We start from the raw sequence: 14785 nt of genomic DNA, 5'->3' as shown, positions 1-14785 counted from the left end.
AGACACGATGTCAACATAAACGTGTTGTTGTTATGAAAGTGTTGTCGACATAATACTGTTGTCGACATAAACGTGTTGTCGACATAATAGTATTGTCGACAAACGCATTTTTGACAAACGCGTCAATGTCATAGACGTTGTCAGGATAGAGACACTGTGCGACACAGACAAGTTGTCGACACAAACCTGTTGTTGACATGAAAGTGTTGTCGACATAATAGTGTTGTCGACATACACGTGTTGTTGACATAATAGTATTGTCAAGAAATGCATTTTTGACAAACGTCAATGTCATAGATGTTGTCAGGATGGAGACACTGTACGAAATAGACAAGTTGTCAACATAAACCTGTTCTTGACATTAAAGTGTTGTCGACATACACGTGTTGTCGACATACACGTGTTGTCGACTTAAAAGCATTGTCAACAAACACATTTTTGACAAACACGTCAATGTCATAGATATTGTCAGGATGGAGACACTGTACGAAATAGACAAGTTGTCAACATAAACCTGTTGTTGACATTAAAGTGTTGTCGACATACACGTGTTGTCGACATAATAGCATTGTCAACAAACACATTTTTGACAAACGCGTCAATGTCATAGATGTTGTCAGGATGGAGACACTGTACGAAATAGACAAGTTGTCAACATAAACCTGTTGTTGACATACACGTGTTGTCGACATACACGTGTTGTCGACATAATAGCATTGTCAACAAACACATTTTTGACAAACGCGTCAATGTCATAGATGTTGTCAGGATGGAGACACTGTACGAAATAGACAAGTTGTCAACATAAACCTGTTGTTGACATACACGTGTTGTCGACATACACGTGTTGTCGACATAATAGCATTGCCGACAAACACATTTTTGACAAACGCGTCAATGTCATAGATGTTGTCAGGATGGAGACACTGTACGAAATAGACAAGTTGTCAACATAAACCTGTTGTTGACATACACGTGTTGTCGACATACACGTGTTGTCGACATAATAGCATTGTCAACAAACACATTTTTGACAAACGCGTCAATGTCATAGATGTTGTCAGGATGGAGACACTGTACGAAATAGACAAGTTGTCAACAAAAACCTGTTGTTGACATACACGTGTTGTCGACATACACGTGTTGTCGACTTAAAAGCATTGTCAACAAACACATTTTTGACAAACACGTCAATGTCATAGATGTTGTCAGGATGGAGACACTGTACGAAATAGACAAGTTGTCAACATAAACCTGTTGTTGACATACACGTGTTGTCGACATACACGTGTTGTCGACTTAAAAGCATTGTCAACAAACACATTTTTGACAAACGCGTCAATGTCATAGATGTTGTCAGGATGGAGACACTGTACGAAATAGACAAGTTGTCAACATAAACCTGTTGTTGACATACACGTGTTGTCGACATACACGTGTTGTCGACTTAAAAGCATTGTCAACAAACACATTTTTGACAAACACGTCAATGTCATAGATGTTGTCAGGATGGAGACACTGTACGAAATAGACAAGTTGTCAACATAAACCTGTTGTTGACATTAAAGTGTTGTCGACATACACGTGTTGTCGACATACACGTGTTGTCGACATAATAGCATTGTCAACAAACACATTTTTGACAAACGCGTCAATGTCATAGATGTTGTCAGGATGGAGACACTGTACGAAATAGACAAGTTGTCAACATAAACCTGTTGTTGACATACACGTGTTGTCGACATACACGTGTTGTCGACATAATAGCATTGTCAACAAACACATTTTTGACAAACGCGTCAATGTCATAGATGTTGTCAGGATGGAGACACTGTACGAAATAGACAAGTTGTCAACATAAACCTGTTGTTGACATTAAAGTGTTGTCGACATACACGTGTTGTCGACATACACGTGTTGTCGACAAACGCATTGTTGACAAACGTGTTGTCAGCATAGACGTTGTCAGGGTAGAGACGCCGTGCGACATAGACACGATGTCAACATAAACGTGTTGTTGACATGAAAGTGTTGTCGACATAATACTGTTGTCGACATAAACGTGTTGTCGACATAATAGTATTGTCGACAAACACATTTTTGACTAACGCATTTTTGAAAAACGCGTCAATGTCATAGATGTTGTCAGGATAGAGACACTGTGCGACAGACAAGTTGTCAACACAAATCTGTTGTTGACATGAAAGTGTTGTCGACATAATAGTGTTGTCGACATACACGTGTTGTTTACATAATAGTAGTGTCAAGAAATGCATTTTTGACAAACGTCAATGTCATAGATGTTGTCAGGATGGAGACACTGTACGAAATAGACAAGTTGTCAACATAAACCTTTTGTCGACATTAAAGTGTTGTCGACATACACGTGTTGTCGACATACACGTGTTGTCGACATAATAGCATTGTCAACAAACACATTTTTGACAAACGCGTCAATGTCATCGATGTTGTCAGGATGGAGACACTGTACGAAATAGACAAGTTGTCAACATAAACCTGTTGTTGACATACACATGTTGTCGACATACACGTGTTGTCGACTTAAAAGCATTGTCAACAAACACATTTTTGACAAACACGTCAATGTCATAAATGTTGTCAGGATGGAGACACTGTACGAAATAGACAAGTTGTCAACATAAACCTGTTGTTGACATACACGTGTTGTCGACATACACGTGTTGTCGACTTAAAAGCATTGTCAACAAACACATTTTTGACAAACACGTCAATGTCATAGATGTTGTCAGGATGGAGACACTGTACGAAATAGACAAGTTGTCAACATAAACCTGCTGTTGACATTAAAGTGTTGTCGACATACACGTGTTGTCGACATACACGTGTTGTCGACTTAAAAGCATTGTCAACAAACACATTTTTGACAAACACGTCAATGTCATAGATGTTGTCAGGATGGAGACACTGTACGAAATAGACAAGTTGTCAACATAAACCTGTTGTTGACATACACGTGTTGTCGACATACACGTGTTGTCGACTTAAAAGCATTGTCAACAAACACATTTTTGACAAACACGTCAATGTCATAGATGTTGTCAGGATGGAGACACTGTACGAAATAGACAAGTTGTCAACATAAACCTGTTGTTGACATTAAAGTGTTGTCGACATACACGTGTTGTCGACATACACTCGTTGTCGACATAATAGTATTGTCAACAAACACATTTTTGACAAACGCGTCAATGTTATAGATGTTGTCAGGATGGAGACACTGTACGAAATAGACAAGTTGTCAACATAAACCTGTTGTTGACATACACGTGTTGTCGACATACACGTGTTGTCGACTTAAAAGCATTGTCAACAAACACATTTTTGACAAACGCGTCAATGTCATAGATGTTGTCAGGATGGAGACACTGTACGAAATAGACAAGTTGTCAACATAAACCTGTTGTTGACATACACGTGTTGTCGACATACACGTGTTGTCGACATAATAGCATTGTCAACAAACACATTTTTGACAAACGCGTCAATGACATAGATGTTGTCAGGATGGAGACACTGTACGAAATAGACAAGTTGTCAACATAAACCTGTTGTTGACATACACGTGTTGTCGACATACACGTGTTGTCGACTTAAAAGCATTGTCAACAAACACATTTTTGACAAACACGTCAATGTCATAGATGTTGTCAGGATGGAGACACTGTACGAAATAGACAAGTTGTCAACATAAACCTGTTGTTGACATTAAAGTGTTGTCGACATACACGTGTTGTCGACATACACGTGTTGTCGACATAATAGCATTGTCAACAAACACATTTTTGACAAACGCGTCAATGTCATAGATGTTGTCAGGATGGAGACACTGTACGAAATAGACAAGTTGTCAACATAAACCTGTTGTTGACATACACGTGTTGTCGACATACACGTGTTGTCGACATAATAGCATTGTCAACAAACACATTTTTGACAAACGCGTCAATGTCATAGATGTTGTCAGGCTGGAGACACTGTACGAAATAGACAAGTTGTCAACATAAACCTGTTGTTGACATACACGTGTTGTCGACATACACGTGTTGTCGACATAATAGCATTGTCAACAAACACATTTTTGACAAACGCGTCAATGTCATAGATGTTGTCAGGATGGAGACACTGTACGAAATAGACAAGTTGTCAACATAAACCTGTTGTTGACATACACGTGTTGTCGACATACACGTGTTGTCGACATAATAGCATTGCCAACAAACACATTTTTGACAAACGCGTCAATGTCATAGATGTTGTCAGGATGGAGACACTGTACGAAATAGACAAGTTGTCAACATAAACCTGTTGTTGACATACACGTGTTGTCGACATACACGTGTTGTCGACATAATAGCATTGCCAACAAACACATTTTTGACAAATGCGTCAATGTCATAGATGTTGTCAGGATGGACACACTGTACGAAATAGACAAATGGTCAACATAAAGCTGTTGTTGACATTAAAGTGTTGTCGACATACACGTGTTGTCGACATAATAGCATTGTCAACAAACACATTTTTGACAAACGCGTCAATGTCATAGATGTTGTCAGGATGGAGACACCGTACGAAATAGACAAGTTGTCAACATAAACCTGTTGTTGACATACACGTGTTGTCGACATACACGTGTTGTCGACATAATAGCATTGTCAACAAACACATTTTTGACAAACGCGTCAATGTCATAGATGTTGTCAGGATGGAGACACTGTACGACATAGACAAGTTGTCAACGTAAACCTGTTGTTGACATTAAAGTGTTGTCGACATACACGTGTTGTCGACATACACGTGTTGTCGACATAATAGCATTGTCAACAAACACATTTTTGACAAACGCGTCAATGTCATAGACGTTGTCAGGATGGAGACACTGTACGAAATAGACAAATGGTCAACATAAACCTGTTGTTGACATTAAAGTGTTGTCAACATACACGTGTTGTCGACATACACGTGTTGTCGACATAATAGTATTGTCAACAAACACATTTTTGACAAACGCGTCAATGTCATAGATGTTGTCAGGATGGAGACACTGTACGAAATAGACAAGTTGTCAACATAAACCTGTTGTTGACATTAAAGTGTTGTCGACATACACGTGTTGTCGACATAATAGCATTGTCAACAAACACATTTTTGACAAACGCGTCAATGTCATAGATGTTGTCAGGATGGAGACACTGTACGAAATAGACAAGTTGTCAACATAAACCTGTTGTTGACATTAAAGTGTTGTCAACATACACATGTTGTCGACATACACGTGTTGGCGACATAATAGCATTGTCAACAAACACATTTTTGACAAACGCATTTTTGACAAACGCGTCAATGTCATAGATGTTGTCAGGATACACTGTTCGACATAGACAAGTTGTCAACATAAACCTGTTGTTGACATACACGTGTTGTCGACATAATAGCATTGTCAACAAACACATTTTTGACAAACGTGTCAATGTCATAGATGTTGTCAGGATGGAGACACTGTACGACATAGACAAGTTGTCAACGTAAACCTGTTGTTGACATTAAAGTGTTGTCGACATACACGTGTTGTCGACATACACGTGTTGTCGACTTAAAAGCATTGTCAACAAACACATTTTTGACAAACACGTCAATGTCATAGATATTGTCAGGATGGAGACACTGTACGAAATAGACAAGTTGTCAACATAAACCTGTTGTTGACATTAAAGTGTTGTCGACATACACGTGTTGTCGACATAATAGCATTGTCAACAAACACATTTTTGACAAACGCGTCAATGTCATAGATGTTGTCAGGATGGAGACACTGTACGAAATAGACAAGTTGTCAACATAAACCTGTTGTTGACATTAAAGTGTTGTCAACATACACATGTTGTCGACATACACGTGTTGGCGACATAATAGCATTGTCAACAAACACATTTTTGACAAACGCATTTTTGACAAACGCGTCAATGTCATAGATGTTGTCAGGATACACTGTTCGACATAGACAAGTTGTCAACATAAACCTGTTGTTGACATACACGTGTTGTCGACATAATAGCATTGTCAACAAACACATTTTTGACAAATGTGTCAATGTCATAGATGTTGTCAGGATGGAGACACTGTACGACATAGACAAGTTGTCAACGTAAACCTGTTGTTGACATTAAAGTGTTGTCGACATACACGTGTTGTCGATATACACGTGTTGTCGACATAATAGCATTGTCAACAAACACATTTTTGACAAACGCGTCAATGTCATAGACGTTGTCAGGATGGAGACACTGTACGAAATAGACAAGTTGTCAACATAAACCTGTTGTTGACATTAAAGTGTTGTCGACATACACGTGTTGTCGACATAATAGCATTGTCAACAAACACATTTTTGACAAACGCGTCAATGTCATAGATGTTGTCAGGATGGAGACACTGTACGAAATAGACAAGTTGTCAACATAAACCTGTTGTTGACATACACGTGTTGTCGACATACACGTGTTGTCGACTTAAAAGCATTGTCAACAAACACATTTTTGACAAACACGTCAATGTCATAGATGTTGTCAGGATGGAGACACTGTACGAAATAGACAAGTTGTCAACATAAACCTGTTGTTGACATTAAAGTGTTGTCGACATACACGTGTTGTCGACATACACGTGTTGTCGACATACACGTGTTGTCGACATAATAGCATTGTCAACAAACACATTTTTGACAAACGCGTCAATGTCATAGATGTTGTCAGGATGGAGACACTGTACGAAATAGACAAGTTGTCAACATAAACCTGTTGTTGACATTAAAGTGTTGTCGACATACACGTGTTGTCGACATAATAGCATTGTCAACAAACACATTTTTGACAAACGCGTCAATGTCATAGATGTTGTCAGGATGGAGACACTGTACGAAATAGACAAGTTGTCAACATAAACCTGTTGTTGACATACACGTGTTGTCGACATACACGTGTTGTCGACATAATAGCATTGCCAACAAACACATTTTTGACAAACGAGTCAATGTCATAGATGTTGTCAGGATGGAGACACTGTACGAAATAGACAAGTTGTCAACATAAACCTGTTGTTGACATACACGTGTTGTCGACATACACGTGTTGTCGACATAATAGCATTGCCAACAAACACATTTTTGACAAACGCGTCAATGTCATAGATGTTGTCAGGATGGACACACTGTACGAAATAGACAAGTTGTCAACATAAAGCTGTTGTTGACATTAAAGTGTTGTCGACATACACGTGTTGTCGACATAATAGCATTGTCAACAAACACATTTTTGACAAACGCGTCAATGTCATAGATGTTGTCAGGATGGAGACACCGTACGAAATAGACAAGTTGTCAACATAAACCTGTTGTTGACATACACGTGTTGTCAACATACACGTGTTGTCGACATAATAGCATTGTCAAAAAACACATTTTTGACAAACGCGTCAATGTCATAGATGTTGTCAGGATGGAGACACTGTACGAAATAGACAAGTTGTCAACATAAACCTGTTGTTGACATTAAAGTGTTGTCGACATACACGTGTTGTCGACATACACGTGCTGTCGACATAATAGCATTGTCAACACACACATTTTTGAGAAACGCGTCAATGTCATAGATGTTGTCAGGATGGAGACACTGTACGAAATAGACAAGTTGTCAACATAAACCTGTTGTTGACATTAAAGTGTTGTCGACATACACGTGTTGTCGACATAATAGCATTGTCAACAAACACATTTTTGACAAACGCGTCAATGTCATAGATGTTGTCAGGATGGAGACACTGTACGAAATAGACAAGTTGTCAACATAAACCTGTTGTTGACATTAAAGTGTTGTCGACATACACGTGTTGTCGACATACACGCGTTGTCGACATAATAGCATTGTCAACAAACACATTTTTGACAAACGCGTCAATGTCATAGATGTTGTCAGGATGGAGACACTGTACGAAATAGACATGTTGTCAACATAAACCTGTTGTTGACATTAAAGTGTTGTCGACATACACGTGTTGTCGACATACACGTGTTGTCGACATAATAGCATTGTCAACAAACACATTTTTGACAAACGCGTCAATGTCATAGATGTTGTCAGGATGGAGACACTGTGTGAAATAGACAAGTTGTCAACATAAACCTGTTGTTGACATACACGTGTTGTCGACATACACGTGTTGTCGACATAAAAGCATTGTCAACAAACACATTTTTGACAAACACGTCAATGTCATAGATGTTGTCAGGATGGAGACACTGTACGAAATAGACAAGTTGTCAACATAAACCTGTTGTTGACATACACGTGTTGTCGACATACACGTGTTGTCGACATACACGTGTTGTCGACATAATAGCATTGTCAACAAACACATTTTTGACAAACGCATTTTTGACAAACGCGTCAATGTCATAGATGTTGTCAGGATACACTGTTCGACATAGACAAGTTGTCAACATAAACCTGTTGTTGACATGAAAGTGTTGTCGACATGATAGTGTTGTCGACAAACGCATTGTTGTCAAACATGTTGTCAGCATAGACGTTGTCATTGTAGAGACACCGTGCGACATAGACACGATGTCAACATAAATGTGTTGTTGACATGAAAGTGTTGTTGACATAATACTGCTGTCGACATAAACGTGTTGTCGACATAATAGTATTGTCGACAAACACATTTTTGACAAACGCATTTTTGACAAAAGAATGTTGTTACTACAAATGAATGTTACTACATTACATGTATACTTACATCATGTATATATTATATGTTATTATGAATGTTACTACATGACATATATACTTACATCATGTATATATTACATGTTATTATGAATGTTACTACATGACATATATACTTACATCATGTATATATTACATGTTATTATGAATGTTACTACATTACATGTATACTTACATCATGTATATATTACATGTTATTATGAATGTTACTACATGACATATATACTTACATCATGTATATATTACATGTTATTATGAATGTTACTACATTACATGTATACTTACATCATGTATATATTACATGTTATTATGAATGTTACTACATGACATATATACTTACATCATGTATATATTACATGTTATTATGAATGTTACTACATGACATATATACTTACATCATGTGTATTTGACATGTTATTATGAATGTTACTACATGACATATATACTTACATCATGTATATATTACATGTTATTATGAATGTTACTACATTACATGTATACTTACATCATGTATATATTACATGTTATTATGAATGTTACTACATGACATATATACTTACATCATGTATATATTACATGTTATTATGAATGTTACTACATTACATGTATACTTACATCATGCATATATTACATGTTATTATGAATGTTACTACATGACATATATACTTACATCATGTATATATGACATGTTATTATGAATGTTACATTTCATATATACTTACATCATGTGTATATTACATGTTATTATGAATGTTACTACATTACATATATACTTACATCATGTATATATTACATGTTATTATGAATGTTACTACATTACATGTATACTTACATCATGTATATATGACATGTTATTATGAATGTTACATTTCATATATACTTACATCATGTGTATATTACATGTTATTATGAATGTTACTACATTACATATATACTTACATCATGTATATATTACATGTTATTATGAATGTTACTACATTACATGTATACTTACATTATGTATATATTACATGTTATTATGAATGTTACTACATGACATATATACTTACATCATGTATATATTACATGTTATTATGAATGTTACTACATGACATATATACTTACATCATGTATATATGACATGTTATTATGAATGTTACATTTCATATATACTTACATCATGTGTATATGACATGTTATTATGAATGTTACTACATTACATATATACTTACATCATGTATATATTACATGTTATTATGAATGTTACTACATGACATATATACTTACATCATGTATATATTACATGTTATTATGAATGTTACTACATGACATATATACTTACATCATGTATATATTACATGTTATTATGAATGTTACATTACATATATACTTACATCATGTGTATATTACATGTTATTATGAATGTTACTACATTACATATATACTTACATCATGTATATATTACATATTATTATGAATGTTACTACATGACATATATACTTACATCATGTATATATGACATGTTATTATGAATGTTACTACATGACATATATACTTACATCATGTATATATTACATGTTATTATGAATGTTACTACTTGACATATATACTTACATCATGTATATATTACATGTTATTATGAATGTTACTACATGACATATATACTTACATCATGTATATATTACATGTTATTATGAATGTTACTACTTGACATATATACTTACATCATGTATATATTACATGTTATTATGAATGTTACTACATGACATATATACTTACATCATGTATATATTACATGTTATTATGAATGTTACTACATGACATATATACTTACATAATGTATATATTACATGTTATTATGAATGTTACTACATGACATATATACTTACATCATGTATATATTACATGTTATTATGAATGTTACTACATGACATATATACTTACATCATGTATATATTACATGTTATTATGAATGTTACATTACATATATACTTACATCATGTGTATATTACATGTTATTATGAATGTTACTACATTACATATATACTTACATCATGTATATATTACATATTATTATGAATGTTACTACATGACATATATACTTACATCATTTATATATGACACGTTATTATGAATGTTACTACATGACATATATACTTACATCATGTATATATTACATGTTATTATGAATGTTACTACTTGACATATATACTTACATCATGTATATATTACATGTTATTATGAATGTTACTACATGACATATATACTTACATCATGTATATATTACATGTTATTATGAATGTTACTACTTGACATATATACTTACATCATGTATATATTACATGTTATTATGAATGTTACTACATGACATATATACTTACATCATGTATATATTACATGTTATTATGAATGTCTTATATACTTACATCATGTGTATATTACATGTTATTATGAATGTTACTACATTACATATATACTTACATCATGTATATATTACATGTTATTATGAATGTTACTACATGACATATATACTTACATCATGTATATATTACATGTTATTATGAATGTTACTACATGACATATATACTTACATCATGTATATATTACATGTTATTATGAATGTTACATTACATATATACTTACATCATGTGTATATTACATGTTATTATGAATGTTACTACATTACATATATACTTACATCATGTATATATTACATATTATTATGAATGTTACTACATGACATATATACTTACATCATGTATATATGACATGTTATTATGAATGTTACTACATGACATATATACTTACATCATGTATATATTACATGTTATTATGAATGTTACTACTTGACATATATACTTACATCATGTATATATTACATGTTATTATGAATGTTACTACATGACATATATACTTACATCATGTATATATTACATGTTATTATGAATGTTACTACTTGACATATATACTTACATCATGTATATATTACATGTTATTATGAATGTTACTACATGACATATATACTTACATCATGTATATATTACATGTTATTATGAATGTCTTATATACTTACATCATGTGTATATTACATGTTATTATGAATGTTACTACATTACATATATACTTACATCATGTATATATTACATGTTATTATGAATGTTACTACATGACATATATACTTACATCATGTATATATTACATGTTATTATGAATGTTACTACATGACATATATACTTACATCATGTATATATGACATGTTATTATGAATGTTACATTTCATATATACTTACATCATGTATATATTACATGTTATTATGAATGTTACTACATGACATATATACTTACATCATGTATATATTACATGTTATTATGAATGTTACTACATGACATATATACTTACATCATGTATATATTACATGTTATTATGAATGTTACTATATGACATATATACTTACATCATGTATATATTACATGTTATTATGAATGTTACTACATGACATATATACTTACATCATGTGTATATTACATGTTATTATGAATGTTGCTACATGACATATATACTTACATCATGTATATATTACATGTTATTATGAATGTTACATTACATATATACTTACATCATGTGTATATTACATGTTATTATGAATGTTACTACATTACATATATACTTACATCATGTATATATTACATGTTATTATGAATGTTACTACATGACATATATACTTACATCATGTATATATTACATGTTATTATGAATGTTACTACATGACATATATACTTACATCATGTATATATTACATGTTATTATGAATGTTACATTACATATATACTTACATCATGTGTATATTACATGTTATTATGAATGTTACTACATTACATATATACTTACATCATGTATATATTACATATTATTATGAATGTTACTACATGACATATATACTTACATCATGTATATATGACATGTTATTATGAATGTTACTACATGACATATATACTTACATCATGTATATATTACATGTTATTATGAATGTTACTACTTGACATATATACTTACATCATGTATATATTACATGTTATTATGAATGTTACTACATGACATATATACTTACATCATGTATATATTACATGTTATTATGAATGTTACTACTTGACATATATACTTACATCATGTATATATTACATGTTATTATGAATGTTACTACATGACATATATACTTACATCATGTATGTATTACATGTTATCATGAATGTTACTACATGACATATATACTTACATAATGTATATATTACATGTTATTATGAATGTTACTACATGACATATATACTTACATCATGTATATATTACATGTTATTATGAATGTTACTACATGACATATATACTTACATCATGTATATATTACATGTTATTATGAATGTTACATTACATATATACTTACATCATGTGTATATTACATGTTATTATGAATGTTACTACATTACATATATACTTACATCATGTATATATTACATATTATTATGAATGTTACTACATGACATATATACTTACATCATTTATATATGACATGTTATTATGAATGTTACTACATGACATATATACTTACATCATGTATATATTACATGTTATTATGAATGTTACTACTTGACATATATACTTACATCATGTATATATTACATGTTATTATGAATGTTACTACATGACATATATACTTACATCATGTATATATTACATGTTATTATGAATGTTACTACTTGACATATATACTTACATCATGTATATATTACATGTTATTATGAATGTTACTACATGACATATATACTTACATCATGTATATATTACATGTTATTATGAATGTCTTATATACTTACATCATGTGTATATTACATGTTATTATGAATGTTACTACATTACATATATACTTACATCATGTATATATTACATGTTATTATGAATGTTACTACATTACATGTATACTTACATCATGTATATATTACATGTTATTATGAATGTTACTACATGACATATATACTTACATCATGTATATATGACATGTTATTATGAATGTTACATTTCATATATACTTACATCATGTATATATTACATGTTATTATGAATGTTACTACATGACATATATACTTACATCATGTATATATTACATGTTATTATGAATGTTACTACATGACATATATACTTACATCATGTATATATTACATGTTATTATGAATGTTACTACATTACCTGTATACTTACATCATGTATATATTACATGTTATTATGAATGTTACTACATGGCATATATACTTACATCATGTATATATGACATGTTATTATGAATGTTACATTTCATATATACTTACATCATGTGTATATTACATGTTATTATGAATGTTACTACATGACATATATACTTACATCATGTATATATTACATATTATTATGAATGTTACTACATGACATATATACTTACATCATGTATATATTACATGTTATTATGAATGTTACATTACATATATACTTACATCATGTGTATATTACATGTTATTATGAATGTTACTACATTACATATATACTTACATCATGTATATATTACATATTATTATGAATGTTACTACATGACATATATACTTACATCATGTATATATGACATGTTATTATGAATGTTACTACATGACATATATACTTACATCATGTATATATTACATGTTATTATGAATGTTATTACATGACATATATACTTACATCATGTATATATTACATGTTATTATGAATGTTACTACATGACATATATACTTACATCATGTATATATTACATGTTATTATGAATGTTACTACTTGACATATATACTTATATCATGTATATATTACATGTTATTATGAATGTTACTACATGACATATATACTTACATCATGTATAAATTACATGTTATTATGAATGTCTTATATACTTACATCATGTATATATTACATGTTATTATGAATGTTA

The sequence above is a fragment of the Entelurus aequoreus genome, linkage group LG19 (genome assembly GCF_033978785.1).
Source record: "Entelurus aequoreus isolate RoL-2023_Sb linkage group LG19, RoL_Eaeq_v1.1, whole genome shotgun sequence".
NCBI lineage: Eukaryota > Metazoa > Chordata > Actinopteri > Syngnathiformes > Syngnathidae > Entelurus > Entelurus aequoreus.
This window is presented reverse-complemented; position numbering follows the sequence as displayed.